General features: G+C 44.8%; 1 long non-coding RNA gene across 1 annotated transcript; it reads left to right on the forward strand.

The window, feature by feature from the left end:
* The first annotated feature begins 5,100 nt into the window (after nt 1-5,100).
* LOC122465595 lies at nt 5,101-10,170 on the forward strand. The gene is made up of 3 exons (XR_006290540.1): nt 5,101-5,192; nt 7,592-7,706; nt 9,791-10,170. It is a non-coding gene; the product is annotated as an uncharacterized LOC122465595 (long non-coding RNA).
* The last annotated feature ends 9,167 nt before the right edge of the window (nt 10,171-19,337 follow it).

Genomic DNA, 19,337 nt, shown 5'->3' on the forward strand with positions numbered 1-19,337 from the left:
AGGCAGGCTAATCAGAGCACCTGGGTTTAAAAAGGCGCTCACTTCAATTTGTGGTGCACATGTAAGGAGCTGGGAGCAAGAGGCGCTAGGAGCTGAGAGTGAGAACGCGGACTGTTGGAGGACTGAGGAGTACAAGCATTATCAGACACCAGGAGGAAGGTCCTATGGTGAGGATAAAGAAGGTGTTGGGAGGAGGCCATGGGGAAGTAGCCCAGGGAGTTGTAGCTGTTGCACAGCTGTTCCAGGAGGCACTCTAGACAGCTGCATTCCACAGGGCCGTGGGCTTAAACCCGGAGTAGAGGGCGGGCCCGGGTTCCCCCCAAACTTCCAAACTCCTGGTCAGACACAGGAGGAGTTGACCTGGACTGTGGGTTCATGAAAATGGCCAAACTGAGGGCTGTCGTGAAGCTCCAAGGTGAGCAAATCCACCAATAAGCACAAGACCCACCAAGGTAGCGGAGGAAATTTGTCACAATATTTATATAATCTGCATTTCAAAAAGTCCTTAATTATGTATTTATATGATAGATCATAATGGCACCAAAGGAGCCATTGCAGTCTGCTGAGTTGATCCTAATGCTCTTTGGTGAGGGATATTTTTCTTTTTTTAGGTTGCTATTTGTACTTGTGAAGGTGAAGGAACTGGCAGCAATGGAAGTGAAGCTGTCATTGAAAAGAAACATCTAGTGTAAAATAATGAAGGACAATAAGGAGCCGATACTTCTGTCCTTAGTCATGTACAACTTCCATCAAACTTCAAGAGAAGTTTAATCTAAGTAGATGCTGTAATATCAGCCAAAAGCTTATTGAATTCAATGTAAAGACTTTCATTGGCTTCAATGGACTTTGAATCTGGCATTTACTGCCATCACTGAAACCATCTGAGGTTGGTATAATAAAGAGATTTCCTCTCGCAACTTTTCAGACATGGCCTTTCTTCTTTGCGTGCTTGTGCGGCACCTAAGCTTCATCAAAGTACTTGATTGACATGAATAATTAGGATTGTACTAATGCCTAGGGACTGACCGAAAATGAGGCCACATTGTGCTAGGCACTGTACAAACACAAGAGCTTCCAATATAAGTAGAGAAGAAAGACACAGGTTGGGGGGGGAAAGGATACAACATAGAAGCAGAGTGATGGCAACGAAAGTCGTGTTCGTTTTAAAAGATAAAATGAACGCACAACTCAGCTCTGTAAGCTAAGTGCTCCACATGCACGATTCACAACACGCACAAGATAATCCTTTAATATGCAGGCCAGGTTTAATCAGCATTGTGGTGGTATGAAATAAAAGACAGGTAGTAGAGGAGAGCCATGTCATTAGTGAAACTGTAACAATCCAGCTTTGGCATAACTCTTCTAAAAGGAATGGTTGGTGGAAGCTTTGCTGAGGAGCCGATGGATGGAAAGGAAAAGACATCTTTTTCCCCCTAGGGTTCAGGAAAGTAAGCCGCTGTGGGCCCAGTTCACGGAAGTTTCACTGAACTGTCCACTGAAGTCGCTTGGAGTCTTTCTATTGCCTATGATAGGCATTAGATCAGACGCTAACAGAACTGGCTATCTAGCCTCAGGATAGGCAAGCACCATGCAGGCACCTCATACGCTGACCTGCCACAGTACTTGCCATAAGATGTACAGGTCAGTCGTAATGCTGGACTGCAAGGGGGAAAAGGGAACGCCAGACACTTAGATAAAAAAGGCACGTGACCATGCAGATAAAATCAGTGGCCTTACCCCTGTCATTTGTGGCTGTCCATTGTAACACACATCAGTTTTGTCCAGTGGTAAAAGAGGCAAAAAAGAATTTTAAAAATCCCATATTGCTGTGGTTTCATTTGTCTCAAATTTCAAAATGTTTGTGTTTTTTCCCCCCCAACCCTAAAAGCAGCCTTTCTTGCCATGTAAATATTCCAACCAGACATCAGATAGACAGACAACTCTCCCTCTGTTCTTCCTGACTCAGGGATACTGCTCTTAATCTAGTTTGGTCATCAGGGAGAGAGGGAATGAGCATCCCTACTCACCATAATGCACCAGGAAGCATCCCAGAGCTTCTCCACATTGTTGACTAACAGGGATCCATAGCAGAATTAGGCCCCGTCAGTCCCTGCTGTAGAAAACCAGGGCTGAGGCTCTTTGAAATATTAACAGAGATGCTAGAGCCAACAATCGGTGTCTCACATGGGGTACCCCAAAACTGAAACACTGGCCAATTTTGCAAAATATTCAGCCTATGTTTTTTTTTCCAGTGGGTCACGAAGCCACCCCCTATGAGATAATCAGCCCAGCTGGCTTCTGCTGACCCTCTGCATCTGGATATATTCAGCCAATCAGGGGACCAGAAGAAACACCATGTGACTTCAATCGTTCTACTCCCACCAATCATAATGAATCACAGCCTGAAACTTGACATTCCAAATGCAGTGCAAAACGTGCCCTCAGAATCTTCATGGAGATCCAGATACCATCGGAAAAAGGCCACAATCAACATCAACTGACTTTGCTGTGATTCAAAAAAAGGCAGCAAGTGGAACATAGTGAGCCAAACTGGAATTTTGCCAATACCTCAGGCAGATGCTGAAGGCTGCATCTTACTTTAGGCTGGGCCTGAAAGGGCCAGTGCAAAGAGAGCCATTCCCCAACCTCATCCCCTCCCTCCCAGCTACGTTTGGATGCATACTATGGGAGCAGACGTTCAGTTTGCAAGGGCTGTGCAAGAGGAAGGGGACACTCTTTTGATAGGAGGACCTGGCACTATCTAGCTCATAGAATTTACAGATACTCCCCAAGCTCCAGTTGTTACTGTTCTTCATTTTCACTCAATATTTACCCAGCGCTGTTAGCAATGCCAGCAAAAATACAGGGGGGCAAATGTATGCCCTCTGTTTTATCTACGCTAATCTACTGGCAGGAATGAAACTGTCCACATGGATAAAAAGGCAGAATTCAGCCCATGGTGATCTTGATGGTGTCTATAGAACCTAATTTATAATTATGTTTTTAAATCAGAACTCTTAAACTTGAACATACAGAAAAATACCAGAAAACTCTTTTCCACCAGAGTAATTTCACAATGAACTGAAGCTGTTTTATTTAATCCTGAGTGTTTCAATGGAATCATTTTGTGCATATGCAGAGGTGGTTTTCAATCAAGGGCAAAGGTGTACCATCATGGGGTTAAAAGACAAATTCTGTAAGGGGCCCACTTTAGCAGGACACGTTCCCTGTTCTCCTGGATATTGCTACCTAAATATTCTAATAACTCAAGTAAACTGCCGGGACAAACAACACAGCTACAAATGTGTCTGGAGATTCTGCATCTGCCTTCCTTAATCAGCTTCCTTTCCTGAATATGAATTGGAATAATGAGTCAATTAATGTTCTCAAATGCCAATGAGATGCAAAAGAGATTGGTGGTGGAGGTGGTTGCAGTGCGATTCGGGAGCTATTCCAAAGCTTGGATTTTAACAAGCATCACACACTGAGCGCACAACTGATTATTTATCACAATCAAACGTGACTGGCTGGCACCTCTCCGTGCTTACCCCACCCCAGCTCAGCCAGGGAAAAGATCTCCTTTTTAAGTCAGGCTGTAAAACCTCAATTGGACAGGGCAGCATGAAAACTGGTCCCCTAACTCCTCAGGATCCTAAAGGCAGCCAGGTAGTTTCTTACAAAAAATGAAACAATCTTACTACTCAGGAAAACTGCCTTGGTTTGTAGCAATCCCAGATTTATGGGAATATTTTGAAAATATTTGTTCTGAACTCATTTCTCAGGGACACAAATGCCTTTGTTCCTTCTTTCATTTGAGACCAGTGCAGTACACAGTTTCAGGAGCTGTGTTTTAACCTAATACATATAATATGCTTATATAGACGTTGAGATTAATTTTCAGAATTTGGGGCCAAATCCCTGGTCCTTCTTAACTCTCCTCTGCAAAACTTGAATAGCTGAAATTGCAGTTGTCTTAAGGCAGCAGGTGTGGATTCCCTTATTGCTGGGGTGTCCCAATTGGCAAAAGGCTACTGTAGACACTCCTTGACCCCTCCCCTAACAGAGGGCGTTCTGAGTGGACTGAAAGATGGGGACGAGGCTAACACAGACTGTTTTTGAAAATTCCACCCATAAAGAACAAGCGGGGTGCTCAAGAAAAGTGGTCAGCTCCCAGTTTTGCTAAGGGTAACCGAGATTCTCTCAGCAACATACCGAAATTAATTTCAAAAGGGCCTTAGGATCCCTGTCTCTTTGTTTAGGCAGTTTTATCAGATGCTATTCAATCAAAAAGTCCAGTTTATTTTTATAGGTCTAAAAATCCCAGTTTCTTTGTCTCCAAAAAACAGACCTGTAAAGGTGAACTCTTCCTTGAAACTATCTAGCAGAAAGAGACTAAAGTAATATTCACTCTCATTAGAAGATGACACTGAAAGAAAATAAGAATCAGTCTTTTTTGCACAGCTAAATTACATGTCTCTGTCATTATTTTTGCGGCGTTCACATGTATCTGATTATGATGAAATGCTAGAGTGGCTTGACCTTTAGTTCATTAAATGTCCTAGAATCCGACAATTACAAACGTTTCAGTGAGTTGCACCCCTCCTACCCTCTGCACCAAATAGCGAGAGACATGTTTATGGAAGTTCTGTGATCACTCACCCCCAATTCCAGTAATGATAGAGGGCCCAATCCTCACCTGGCACAAGGGGGCTTAGCTGTATTGACCTCAATGTAAATGGCATTTCACCCATTTACATCAGCTGAGGATTTGGGCCCTGAAGATGTAAAAGGAGATGTTTATCTTGAGCATGAAGTTGATCTAGTGGCACAACTAAGTCATGTCTGCATGATTGGATGTTGTGTTAAATGTCTCAAAGATTCGCAGAAGATCAGTGTGATGGGGCCACTGCCCCACACTAGCCCATAAAGGGTTAATAGAACCCTAAGGAGGCTGCGCAACAGGCAGCTAATTGGAGAGGACTCTAGGGAGGCTGTGCAGGAGACAGCCTATTGGAGAGAGTCTGGGAGGAGCAGCCAATCAGTGCCAGGCAGGCCTATATAAGAAGAGCTGCAGGGCAGAGCAGGTTGGTCACTCCCTGGAGCTCAGGGAGGGAGAGGACAGGCTGCCTTGCAGGCAGAAGGCAGCTAGCACCTTGGACAGAGCAGTGCTGGGCAGGATCAGGGGAGTGAGGGTGAGCTCCCGGCTGACTGCTGGCATTCTGGGGTCCAGGGAAGGTGCTGGGGCAGTGGGGAAGTGGCCCAGGGAAGTAGACTGTGGGGTTGGAGGAGATGCAGCACATGGCTGCCATCTACAGGGTCCCTGGGTTGGGACCCAGAGTAGTGGGCAGGTCTGGGTTCTGCCCCCACTTTCTGCAAATTGCCACTGAGGAAGTGGCTGGACTGCTGTTCCCCTGGAAGGAGGGAGAACTGAGCGTGACACAGCTGGAGGGTTGTCTCCTGAAGAGGACACTGTAGTTCTTGGGGTGACATGAGTCTAGGAGTGGAGGTGACGGCGGGCAGGACACCACCAGAAGAGGGTGCACTGGTTAGCAGAGCTGATCCCCGGGACATCCATCAGGAGGCACCACGGTGGTGAGTCACACCCCGCCACAGGCCGGGAGACAATATGAGCAATCGTTTCACAGTTCCATGTGATTGTGATGCCACTAGCAAAAGCAGCAATACCAAGGAACTTCCAGCTGTGGCTTTTGCATCTCACCAGAGTACAATATGACTTATTGGGTCATCAGGGAGAGTCAGGTAGCATAAGAAGAAAATATACAAGTTCTAGTACAGGACAGAACAAGGTGGCTGTTCAGTGACCAGCAGCCATTCACATAAGCTACCCTAGAGAGCTTCATCGGAGGTTCTGCAAAAGCCATCCCCATGCTGTGGTCCAGGTACAGTTCACACAGCTACAGATAGACAATCTCTGCTGGATCTTCCCAGGAAGCAGCTCTCATTTTGCTTCTTTTAGCTACATTTTCTCTTTATACCAGAGCATGGCCCATGCAAGCACCAGCTCTTTGTTCTGGAGGGGGAATCTTAACGGCAACGGCTGACTAAAGTCTTTTGCAAGCATAATTGAATAATCTAGGCACTCCAATAATTAAAACCAATGCTCCTGGCGTACAAGTAAATATCTCCTCTATTGCCCCCACTGGAGCAGTTCCAGATATTCCTGTGTCTCAGCTTTAAATGTGCTCCAGCAAAATGCCTTTTACTACTCCAAGTGGTACATTTAGAGACATAAAGATGTCAGAAAGTTCCCTTTTGTACTGCGTCAACCCTGTTTTTTAATTTGAGCATCTAGTTTTCTTCTCTCTCCCAAAGAGAGAGCTAGCCCAAAGTTTAAAGTGTAATTTTTTTTAAAGGGGAGAAATCTTGACACCCTTACTCATACTGAGTAGCACCTTACTCTGCAAGTAGCCCATCAGGGACAGTTCATGACGTAAGGTGGCCCTCACTGGACTAGGTTGAGTTTCTGAGCCCATAAGGGGTAGCTCTGGCCCAGGAGCAGATCAGAGAATGAACTGTGACCCTCAACAGTCCCAGTTTCTTCTCCACTCCTCCTTTGCTCTAGTCTGGGGATGTAAATTATTTGACCCCTTTCTGTGGAGCTGCTTGTCCTGCATCTGTGGCGGGAGAAGGGGTGGAATCCTCCAACTCCCCACCTCCTCCATACACTCAAAGGGAGGAATACTGGGTGAGTAGCTCCTAGTCTCCCAGGTCCCGCAGCTGGAGTCACAATTTGGGGTGATGAGGGGGCCTAGGGGACTAAGGGCTGTGACAATCTAACCCAGTGTAAGTAAACGTATCACAATCTTGCAAATTGATCCCAACTGAGCTGTAAGGTTCTATTCAAGCCAGGGCTGCAGGCACAGCATGAAACCAGGCCTCCCACGGACCCACTCCTATAAACTTACCCTTACACTTTCAGAGAGGCAGGGGCCCCATTATCCCCACTAGAAGCTGCTGTAGGACATACCCTTTCACCCAGGGGTATGTCCTAGGAAAGGCAGGGGTGACCGTACTTAGCCAAGCAGTCAGGATGTATCTGTTTGGGGCCTGCAGTACGCATTTCCTGACACACACAATCCTCTGCTGGTAAGGCCAAAGCAATGGGTCTTGCAGTGAATATCCTATTGAGATGCATGAGACAAGTCACCCCTCTCAGAGATACTGTTTTAAGCTCCCAACAGTCCCTGCATTGGTTGCAGTTGGGTCATGTTTTCAAGCATTTCTTTGCAGCCATCTGGGCTAGATACTTACTCTTTTTTTTTTTAATGAAAGCTGAGAATCTGATATAATCACACCTCTGGAAGCTGGGGGCATAGGTAGACATCTGTAGTGCCTATGCCTTAACCCAGCCAGTGACTCACTGAATAAGCACATCAGAATCTGGCCCCAAAGGAGCTAAGGTTTGCAAGTGAAAAAAATTACTGTTTACCATTATTGTCTTCTTTGATACCATTAAATAAGAGTCTTCATCTAGTACAGTAGTTGTATCCCATTTTCAGACTGGCATTTCCCCAAGTTTCACCATCTGATCTGTTTTCTGCTGTTGCCCTTTTGTCCCTTGTCAGGGCAGGTGGTAGATGAGATGACTGACCTGCTGGTTAGAGTGGAACTGACTAGCGGTTGTCTCTGGGGCAACTGTACACCTGTTTTTGCAAAAGACATCTGCTTCTTCTGCCATCCAACAGGTAACAATTCAGCTGTCAGTTACTTGCTGAAATTCTTATTTCACAGTCTTTTTTACCAGCGATCAGGGAGCTTCTAAAGGTTCAGAGGTTCATTTCAATTCTGATAAGTACCCCGAGGTTTGGACCTGATTCACCAGTATGCTCCCAGCTGCTGCGTGCCGTGCTGGTGACACAAAGGTGCAGCAAATCCAGTTTGACTAGCCATATAAGCCAACTTTACTGGTTAAGCTGGGCCTTTGGGGCTGCAAAATTGGATTGAAAAATCTTACTCTTTTGTACTTTCTTCTGCAAGTTGGGCCAGCAAAACTGCAAAATTAGACTGTCTCCTAGTAATGAGGGCCTGATTCCAAACCTATTTAGGTCAGTTTTTCCATTGTCATCAATGGCAGGTCTTTAATGCTGCTAAAATAATGCAACATTTGTCTTGTATTTCTCATGTTTATCTCATAAGTCTTTGCACTTCCGCTACTGTCAAACACCAGGAAGTTCAGATACATGTAAAATGGCAGAAAGAAAATACCCCAACATTATCCGACTTAACAACATCCTCACCAGACACTCCTGCGACCTGCACCCCCGCCCCAAACAAACAAACAGGTTTAAGTTCACTTTGAATTCTAGATTCAGGTTATTTTTTATTGTATCCCTAGGTTGGATAGCACAAAAGAATTCTACCAATTTGCTTCCACTAAGTACCCCTTTTACACCTGTTCTATTATTTAATTAGGATTATTTGATATGATAGTAGCATCTAAAGGTTTGATATTTGATATAATAGCACCCAAAACTGCAGACTTTGCAAGTACACTAGTAAGACACAGTCCCTGCCCCCAAAGAATTTTACAGTCTAAATAGAACAGACAAATGGTAGGAGAAAGGAAGGATTTTATAGATGGGAAACTGAGGCACAAGACGATTAAGGCAGCTTTGCCATTGATTTAAATGGCACCACATCACCCCCTGAGCGCATGCTACAGACGAATAATTACGCTCAGAAATTGTTCAGAAAATAAGGGGTGAAATTTTCAAAAGCATCTGTGTAATTTAGAAACTTATGTTCGTTGAAAGTCAAAGGGACTTAGATGCATAAGTCAGTAGGATTTTTTTGCCCTGTGTGTCCATGGAAAAGGAAAAAGAGGCTAAATTATTCCAGTAGTTTTGTTGTGAATTATTTACTCCATTCTAATGGCAACCTGTTTGCCCATCCCTAGTTTTTGCATTGAATAGTGGAATGACCGCAATCAGAATAAATCCTGCACAGTTACAAGTGCAGGGATTCAAATCAGCCTAGTTCTGTTAACAGAATGTAGAAACAGCCCAATGATGTAGCTGCATTTAAGATCAATTGTCAGATCAGCAGCCTCAGCTGCATTTGGAGTAATAACTTTTCTGCTGTCAGCAGAATTAGTCAGGAGTTATGAATACATTTCATATAACTGTTCTTAAAAAGGACAGGAGAACAGCATTACAGTGAAACTCCTGCTACCTGATAAAACCAGGTGTCGGTATCGCTGTGGATGAATGAATGTGGATGAATCGCTGTGGATGAATCCCCTGCTTTGAGCAGGGGATTGGACTAGATGACCTCCTGAGGTCTCTTCCAACCCTAATATTCTAGGATTCTATAATATCCTGGCAAGATTATTGTGTTAGTTTGAGAAATTGGCTTACATGGGGAGAGAGATCTGTCTAATGTAAAAATGGCACCTAGATATCATCTTGAAAGGCATATTAGAAATATGATAAATGACTAGACAGATATGATAGAATGAGAGTGAGACAGATAAATGGGGAAATTTTCAAGAGTGTAAGGGATTTAGGAGCATAATTCCCATTGACTTTCATTGGTCTTAAATCTTAAGTTTCTGAGTACCTTTCCCAAACCCGAAGAAGAGCTCTGTTAGCTCGAAAGCTTGTGTCTTTCACCAACACAAGTTGGTCCAATAAAAGAGATTCCCTCACCCACCTTGACTCCCTTAAATCCCTTAGGCACTTCTGAAAATTTCCCTCTCGATAACAGAGGTTTCTAGTTTTTCCCAGAATTGGACTGAAGCTGAAATTTTTTTTTTTCATTTTTATCACAGGAATCTTTTTTAAGATTGAAGAAAATGAATGTGTTCGGCTGGTACTGTGATGTTTGAGTGTGAAGAGAGAAAGGTGTCTTCAGCTGTTGTCAATACTCTCTGTGTGTGCATGCACGCCATAATTATGACAACTCAAGAGTTTGGGGAATGCATGCTCTGCCAAATATGACAATACTGTCTGGAAACTGACACAGGAGTAAATATTGTAAAATACTGCAGCATACGTGCATATCTGCAGGATACCGTTTTCCTTGCTGATCTGAGTATGCAGAGACCCAACCATAGTCCCATTAGACTGGTCATGCCCAGCACATGGCTCTTTGGGGTCCCACAAGTGGCTGCTCTTTCCGGTATGATTACAGCCTCGCACATGCCCCCTGCTCTAGTCCATCTCTAAATAAAACAGTGAGTTATGCAGGTAATGCCAGACTTACGCCAATAAAACATTAAGCCCTAATCTTGCCAGTTTCATGGGATTACGTTATGTTTAGGCATGGGGGTCAGCATGCCTGGATCAGTTTGCAGCTTTTACCTCACATCACACCATCATGTTTTCTCTGCTTATATTTACTGTAGTATCCACAACACCTCCCCTTCATCTCTCTGTGTCTTTTGACTGTATGTCTCTCCAGGTAGGGATTGTCTCTCTTTGTGTATTTTAAAGTACCCAGCACAATGGGGCTCTGTGACGGGGTGCACTGGTGCGGCAGGGGTTCATCCTTCTCTCTGGGCTGAGGAGGCCCCACCCCCTCGGCTCTGCTGGGCATGCTCCAGATGGAGACAGGCTATAAAAGGCAGCAGAGCTGCTCAGACTGGGCTGACGGCTGGTGAGGAAGGAGGTGTGCTGCTGATTCCTGGGAGAAGACTGCCTGCACTCCAGGATGTGGACGGATGAAGACAGATCCTGACACACGGGCTCAGGATGCTGCAGAGAGGGGAGAGACCTTAGAGATCTGGAGACAGCAAACTGCAGAGAATTGGGTAGGAAGTGACCGAGGGAAACGTTGTGGGGAAGTGGTTGTAGGACCGTAGACAGGCTTGGCGTGTTTTGGTAGGAGCCCCGCCGAGCCAGTGGAGGACCACCCCACCACCAGCAGGGCCCTGGGTTAGGATCTGGTAGAGAGGGTGGGCTTGGGTCCCCCTATCCTGGCCACCGCTCACCCTGGGGTGGTGGTGGCACAGCTCACAAGTACTACTGATTTTGGCTGCCAGGTCACACTGCCCTGATAATAGGATTACCAGGCATCAGGTTTTTTACCATTTTTCCCCCAAGGATTTCTCTAACGTATGTTCAAAAAACAACCATTAATGTGATAAGTCAAGTCAACTTCATGATACAGTGTTAAACAGTGTGACCTCAAACACATTCTCTGGCTTTTTGAAGTCAGATCACTCTACCAACAGCCATAACCCTAGTGGGTGAATAGCACCCTTTATCATCCTCTGTACCATCTGTTACTATTGGATCCTTGCAATTCAAAGTAGAGCCGATAGTGGATCATTTAAAAAGATTTATTTTTACTGTAATTAGTTGTTATAGAAGAATTTATTTTTTTTTGGACGGAGAGGGGGTCAGTTTAGGCAGAGTTCTGAAAATTTGAACCTGAATGTTTAAGAAGTTGCTATTTTGGAGGAAAATGTCAACAAAATTATCCAGCTTTGGTGTTTTAACAGAAGAACAGAGGAGAACATTTGGGAAAGTTCAAACTGCTGGATGGAAACTTCAAAGTGAATATAATTTTCTCCTAATTTCTAAGCATCATGAAGTGAAAAATAGGCTCTGGGTGTATTTAAAATGGATTTTTTTAGCTGAAGGACTGGCCTTTCTTTTTTATCTAGAAATTCCAATTACATGCACATTTCACCATGCATTTATAGGGAAAGTATTTATTGGTCCTGTAAAATACCTTGGAAGATTGGAGAAGTTGGGAAATGCAGATATGGGGGAAGAAGGAGAAAGTAGGGTGGAAGACATTATGATACCTACAGCTACCCCACCACAATTTTTGAACATCAGCCACCATTGTTACATCCGATGAAGTGAGCTGTAGCTCACGAAAGCTTATGCTCAAATACATTTGTTAGTCTCTAAGGTGCCACAAGTACTCCTCTTCTTTTTGCGAATACAGACTAACACGGCTGCTACTCTGCAACCTGTCATTGTTGCCAGGGAATTTATATTGATATTCAACCTTAATTTTCCCTTTGGTAATTTCTGTTACTCCCAGTTATACCTCAGTATATGACAGTAAATAATTCCCCTCTGTCCTTTGTGTTTACACCCTTCAACTGTGTCTAGACTCTTATCATGTTGCCCCCCTTTCGTCATCTTGAAACTGAACAATGTATTTAGCTCTTAAGTCAATTCCCCTCCAGCCCTCCAAGTTAGTTTCACAGGTCTTCTCTGAACACCTATTACTTTAACCACCTCTTTCTGATAATGGGGTGCCCAGAACTGAGTTCAATATTCCAGGTGTAGTCCCACATTACTGCCTAGTCCCGTGACATGATGAGACTCTGCCCAGAAATGAGTTGGCCTTTTTGCATCCATACGATTGTGAACACACACCGAAAATAAATGGGGAGAAAAGCGTGAAACATTTTGCACCAGCTTCACCAATGCCTAATCATGAACATTTCTTTACAGTCTTTTGAACAGTTTTCAATTGACATGAAAACTAGAGCTGAGTGCAGGATGACAATTCCGTTTCATGGCAACCTGTGAGGTTTCAAAATTGGTCTTCATTCCTCATCAGAAGAAAACCCAAACCTTTGCAACATTACATGAAAACAGAATTGTACGTGTTCTCCAGCCTGGTAGTTAGGGTTCTGGCACGCGGGTGACCCAGGTTCAAGTGTCTGATCAGAGAAAAGTTTTTCATCCCAGATTGCTCTGAATCAGGCAGAGAAGGAACTTGAATCTGGGTTGCCCACATCTCAGGCCAGTGCCCCAACTTCTCTTTCTCTTTCTGAGTCCAGAACAAAAAAACCTTTCTGGAAAAACTCCAAATCAAAACTGAAATGCCTCTGCAAAACATTTCTGCTTCAATGAAACAACAGGATTTTGACAAAATCTATGGTTCTGACCAGTTTTGGTGAAAACCCTCTAATCTGGCCTTGCCCTCACAAATACTGCAGGACTCTAAATGCACAGTTCCTACAGTGGGGCTTTTATAGGGTGGGAGGGAAGGGAGGTAATACCACTCTTTCTTGTCCTAATATATTTAAGGTGATTTGAAAGGTTCCCACTCATTTAATCCCTTCCACAGCAAATCTTAGAGGATGTGATTTGTTGTGTTATTATTGTAAACTTAATGTCAAAATTGTTTTCAACCTTAGATAGCACAGCATAAACTGTTTAATAAATGTGACACACACACAAGTGCTGGTAAGACACTGATCATCATTGCTTGACCCTTTCATCATGTTTGAAACCTAATCCTTATATCAGGTGTTAAAGGAAACAGCTACAACCAGACAGACAAATAGGCTTCCACACAGCGTGAGTTTCAGCTTTGTCTCACTTGTTTACCATACTCCCAAGGGCATTCTGCACCCAAAAAATTTAAAAATTCTGCACACAGTATTCTAAATTTCTGCAAATTTTATTTGACAAATTAATGTGGAGGCTACAGCATGGCATTGGGGAGCACAGGCCACTGGCTACACAGAGGTGGGAGATGTCTGTGCAGTTCCCCCTAGCACATTGACTCAGCAGTGAGGCTGCACCCAACCCTGATACAGCACAATGACCGGACCTGCCTTAGAAAAACCCAGGGTCCTGCCGCTCCGTGCCAGGTGCACCAGGTGTGAGCAGGCAGGATCCAAGTGTGGAGGGGCTTAGTGTGGTGGGGGATCCAGATGTGGGTTGAGAGGGTTCTGTGTGTGGGCAGCTCTGTGGGGGGTCCAGGTACAGGGGGCATCTGGATGCACAGGGGCTTGTTGGGGGAGGGGGGTTCTGGGTGCAATGGTAATGGGACTCTGCAGGGGGGTCCAGCTGAAGGTGGTTGGGGCTCAGCAGCAGGATCTGGATGTGGGGGCCTCATTGGGGGGTCCAGATGCCCAGGGAGTGGGGCTCAGTGGGATGGGGATCCAGGTGGCTTATTGGGATAGTTGAGGTACAGGGGGAGTGGGGCTCATGGGGCGGGTTCTGAGTGCGGCAGGGTGTCTGGATAGATGAGGGTTGGGTGGATGTGGGAGCATCTCCCTGTACAAGGATCCCTTCCCGTGAAGCTGAGGAGCAATTAGTGCAGGAAGCAGAGGGGTTGTTTGCAGAGCTTCCTGCAGTTGGGGGAGAAATCTGGGGGTGGGTCTGACCTGGGCCCGGATGCAGTGCAGGGGAAGAGGAAGTCCCGTCCTCTCCAGCCCAGCTGGGACTAGCAGCTGAGCCCATCACAGGTTAGGAGCCACCAGCTGGGTCTTCCCCAGTCCCACCCCTTACCCCACAGTGATTTACCTCTCTGCCGGCTGCCCTGGGCACCTGAAACATACAGCTGGGGAGGGTTGCATGGCTGCTCTTGTGGCTTCCATTCGCTTCCCTGTCAGAAAGTCATTTTCTGCAGGGAAGCATAGAAATCTGCAGGAGACATAAATTCTGCTCATGCGCAGGGGCACAGAATTTCCCCAGGAGTATTACCAGGAACCACAGCCTGCCAGGAACTCCATATAACACAGAGACATCAGGTGGCTGAATAGTATACTGTGGACCCTAGTCCCTGGACAGGAGTTAGCATTACAAAGGTTAGTACCCTGCATCATATGATGTGAGTTCGTATCCATGGACGAGTGGCTGCTGTTACAAATTCAAGTACTATTTATTAGCATCACTCTAATTTTCATTTAAAACAGAATTTTTTAACCTATTTTTACTCACCTGAGACAGATCATGAAGTCCATACTTACCTTTTATTCATGCAAAATCCTACTGACCTCAATGGGTGTCTTCCTTGAGATCAGACTAAATAAAGGAATTCAGGCTTTGAGCCCCGCTGTTGTTTTTAAAACAATTGCTTTTGCAGTGGTGTTTCTTCCCAGCCTCCTGTTTGGAAAATAACAAAATATACGTGGGACACGTTATCTCTGTCTACCAGGAGGCACTGCCTCCTCATGATGGGGAACTAGAACATTATCTTTTAACTGAACATTTATTAAGCTATTTGCTATAGAAATGGTGGTCTGATGGTTTTTCAGACGGTAAACTGTACCGCCTGAAACGGCACACAATTTAGGAACTGCCAAATCCAATTCTGAAGCTGAGGAGGTGCGTTGTGATGTTTTGGCACCGTTTAAATATTCACTCATTTGCCTGCCCTGTCTGTGGGAAATATGATAATAGCTCATTGCTGTAGCCTTTGAACTTTCAGGGCAGGTGAGGACCAGAACGCCACAGCAGTGATGCCAGTGGTCTTGATTATAGTTGATAGATGCAAATTGCTTTGGCTTCGATATTTTTGTTTGATCTGCAATGTATTACTTTTTTTCTTTTTTTTTTTTTTGAAGGCGACAATAGACTGAACTCCTGCTTCAAAAGCTCATCAAAACCGGAGTAGTGAGGTGGGATAATGTCGTCACCAGCACCGCCAGGAGTGAGTGCGGAGGGTAGGCTTCGTATTACAAACATGGAGTCAAATGACAGAGACCATACTTGTGAGATTTACAGTCCAACTGCTCGACCAAAGCTCTTCAGATAAGCTTTAGGTAAACAGGCAAGCTCTGGGATGCTTATCCAGGCCTTCCTAGAGAACAATGGGAACATGATTCCCCTGAACTACAACTCCTATGAAGCGTTGCTGCAGCATTTCCAAGCTGAAATTTTATGGGTTTCAGCCAAAATTTGGTGGGTTTGGGCCATAGTTGGTTGGTCTTCAAATTTCCCCTGAAAAACTGAAATTTTCGGCAGAAAAAAATCTTTTTCAACTAGTTCTGCTAACAAGCACAGGCTGTTACTGAAATAGGTAAAAAGCAAGTTCCAAAAAAACGGATCTAGTGGAGAAGGGATCTAGCTCAGGTACCTCCGTTAAATGCAGGGCACAGAGGTGGTCACTAGATAGATGTATACTATAGATGTACATACTCTGGTGGGGGGAGAGAGAGAGAGAGAGATGTAATATTCCTGACCTGAGCCATAGAATCCCAGAAAAGTAAATGTTTTTTCACTAGGGAAGCCAGAGATATGTTGTGCTAAATAGGATGTAATGAAGTTGGAAACTATTCACTTTCTCCTACAAAATGTCTTGCCTTTTCATTTTCTTTTATGTCGGTAATTCACTGGTCCTCATCCCATAACAGTTCCTAATTAGCTCCTAATTTAAAATTGAAATGAGGCAGGAGAAACCAAGGGAAGCAGATGAATGTCACTCGCCTCTAGCACAATCTAGGGGTTTCTCCACGAAAAAGAAGTCTGATCTAGCTCTCATCGAACTTTGGGTCTTTCCACTGACTTCCAGGGGAGCTGGACCAGGCCATAAATCTGCAAGTATGACACCCTTCCTCTTTGTTCCACATTGCCTTTGTATTCTCATTTCCTGCCTTTATCAGGTTATTCAGCCCTTCCCTGTCTCTCCTGTTTCTCAGCTGCTGAGTAGCTTTTCTAGATGGAGCACTCTCAATGGCAGTAGCGGGAGGTGTTGTCTCTAGTAGGATGGATTTTCTGTCTTTTTTTCCCCCCTTGTGTCTCCATGTGTGATACAGGGAAGGGCAAGATGTATTCTGTTCCATTGCTCGGTAGACTAGTCATTGACCTTTCACATCAGGAGTTCCTTCTGAATTAGCCTTCGTGCAAAGTGGAAATTCAGAAATCTCTTTTGTGCTAAATCCAGTGAATACTGTAGCTAGGCAAATTTCTGTATAACAACTTCAATATGCCCTTTGCCTATGGATCAATGGCGGCCTTTGTCCCAGAATCACTGGATGCTGGTATCTTTTAATAAGAGCTGGTGTCCTTATGGTAGCATGGGATGAGGATGTTCTGTCTCCGTGTCATCTTATGGAACACACTGTACAAAAGGGAACTACCTTGGAGGGGGAAATGCAGGAGCAGTTCATGCTCTTCTTATTAATTATTTAGCCCTGTTGGTCTGTGCATCCGTTACCGACACTTTGCATTGTCAATACCAGCCTGTAACACCAGGTTGCATATGACAAGGTAATTTTTCTGCAGCTACAAGTCCTGTCAGTGAAAGGATCAAAGTCTCCTGAGGAGAAAGGGGTGCACTTTAAATCTGTCAGATGCAATCAAACTAAGCTTGCTTAGATCACACAGATTTTTCCGTTATAATAAAGGGTGAAGATGAACTTTTTGGGGAAAAGAAGAGAAACACTTTCTGCTGAGCTTTTTTCCCTCTCACTCTTTAATAAGATGGTGAAGGGAAATGCACAAAACAAATTGCTTGATTGAGCTAAAGCTATCAAAAGTTTGTATAAAGAAAAGGAGTACTTGTGGCACCTTAGAGACTAACCAATTTATTTGAGCATGAGCTTTCGTGAGCTACAGCTCACTTCATCGGATGCATACTGTGGAAACTGCAGAAGACATTATATACACAGACACCATGAAACAATACCTCCTCCCACCCCACTCTCCTGCTGGTAATAGCTTATCTAAAGTGATCATCAAGTTGGGCCATTTGCAGGACAAATCCAGGTTTTCTCACCCTCCGCCCCCCGCCCCCACAAACTCACTCTCCTGCTGGTAATAGCCCATCCAAAGTGACCACTCTCTTCACAATGTGTATGATAATCAAGGTGGGCCATTTCCTGCACAAATCCAGGTTCTCTCACCCCCCTCCAAAAACCACACACACAAACTCACTCTCCTGCTGGTAATAGCCTATCCAAAGTGACCACTCTCCTTACAACGTGCATGAAAATCAAGGTGGGACATTTCCAGCACAAATACAGGTTTTCTCACCCCCACCCCTTTCCCAAAAAACACACACACACAAACTCACTCTCCTGCTGGTAATAGCTTATCCAAAGTGACCACTCTCCCTACAATGTGCATGATAATCAAGGTGGGCCATTTCCAGCACAAATCCAGGTTTTCTCACCCCCCCCCACACAAATTCACTCTCCTGCTGGCAATAGCTCATCCAAACTGACCACTCTCCCCACAATGTGCATGACAATCAAGGTGGGCCATTTCCAGCATAAATCCAAGTTTAACCAGAACATCTGGGGCGGGGGCGGGGGGAAGGAAAAAACAAGGGGAAATAGGCTACCTTGCATAATGACTTAGCCACTCCCAGTCTCTATTCAAGCCTAAGTTAATAGTATCCAATTTGCAAATGAATTCCAATTCAGCAGTTTCTCGCTGGAGTCTGGATTTGAAGTTTTTTTGTTGTAAGATAGCGACCTTCGTGTCTGTGATTGCGTGACCAGAGAGATTGAAGTGTTCTCCGACTGGTTTATGAATGTTATAATTCTTGACATCTGATTTTTGTCCATTTATTCTTTTACGTAGAGACTGTCCAGTTTGACCAATGTACATGGCAGAGGGGCATTGCTGGCACATGATGGCATATATCACATTGGTGGATGTGCAGGTGAACGAGCCTCTGATAGTGTGGCTGATGTTATTAGGCCCTGTGATGGTGTCCCCTGAATAGATATGTGGGCACAGTTGGCAACGGGCTTTGTTGCAAGGATAGGTTCCTGGGTTAGTGGTTCTGTTGTGTGGTATGTGGTTGTTGGTGAGTATTTGCTTCAGGTTGGGGGGCTGTCTGTAGGCAAGGACTGTCCTGTCTCCCAAGATTTGTGAGAGTGTTGGGTCATCCCTCAGGATAGGTTGTAGATCCTTAATAATGCGTTGGAGGGGTTTTAGTTGGGGGCTGAAGGTGACGGCTAGTGGCGTTCTGTTATTTTCTTTGTTAGGCCTGTCCTGTAGTAGGTGACTTCTGGGAACTCTTCGGGCTCTATCAATCTGTTTCTTCACTTCCGCAGGTGGGTATTGTAGTTGTAAGAATGCTTGATAGAGATCTTGTAGGTGTTTGTCTCTGTCTGAGGGGTTGGAGCAAATGCGGTTGTATCGCAGAGCTTGGCTGTAGACGATGGATCGTGTGGTGTGGTCAGAGTGAAAGCTGGAGGCATGTAGGTAGGAATAGCGGTCAGTAGGTTTCCGGTATAGGGTGGTGTTTATGTGACCATTGTTTATTAGCACTGTAGTGTCCAGGAAGTGGATCTCTTGTGTGGACTGGACCAGGCTGAGGTTGATGGTGAGATGGAAATTGTTGAAATCATGGTGGAATTCCTCAAGGGCTTCTTTTCCATGGGTCCAGATGATGAAGATGTCATCAATATAGCGCAAGTAGAGTAGGGGCGTTAGGGGACGAGAGCTGAGGAAGCATTGTTCTAAATCAGCCATAAAGATGTTGGCGTACTGTGGGGCCATAGAAGCCCTCTACACCAACATTCCACACAAAGATGGACTACAAGCCATCAAGAACACTATCCCTGATAATGTCACGGCTAACCTGGTGGCTGAACTTTGTGACTTTGTCCTTACCCATAACTATTTTACATTTGGGGACAATGTATACCTTCAGATCAG

The sequence above is a fragment of the Chelonia mydas genome, chromosome 4, assembly GCF_015237465.2.
Source record: "Chelonia mydas isolate rCheMyd1 chromosome 4, rCheMyd1.pri.v2, whole genome shotgun sequence".
NCBI classification, from domain to species: Eukaryota; Metazoa; Chordata; order Testudines; family Cheloniidae; genus Chelonia; species Chelonia mydas.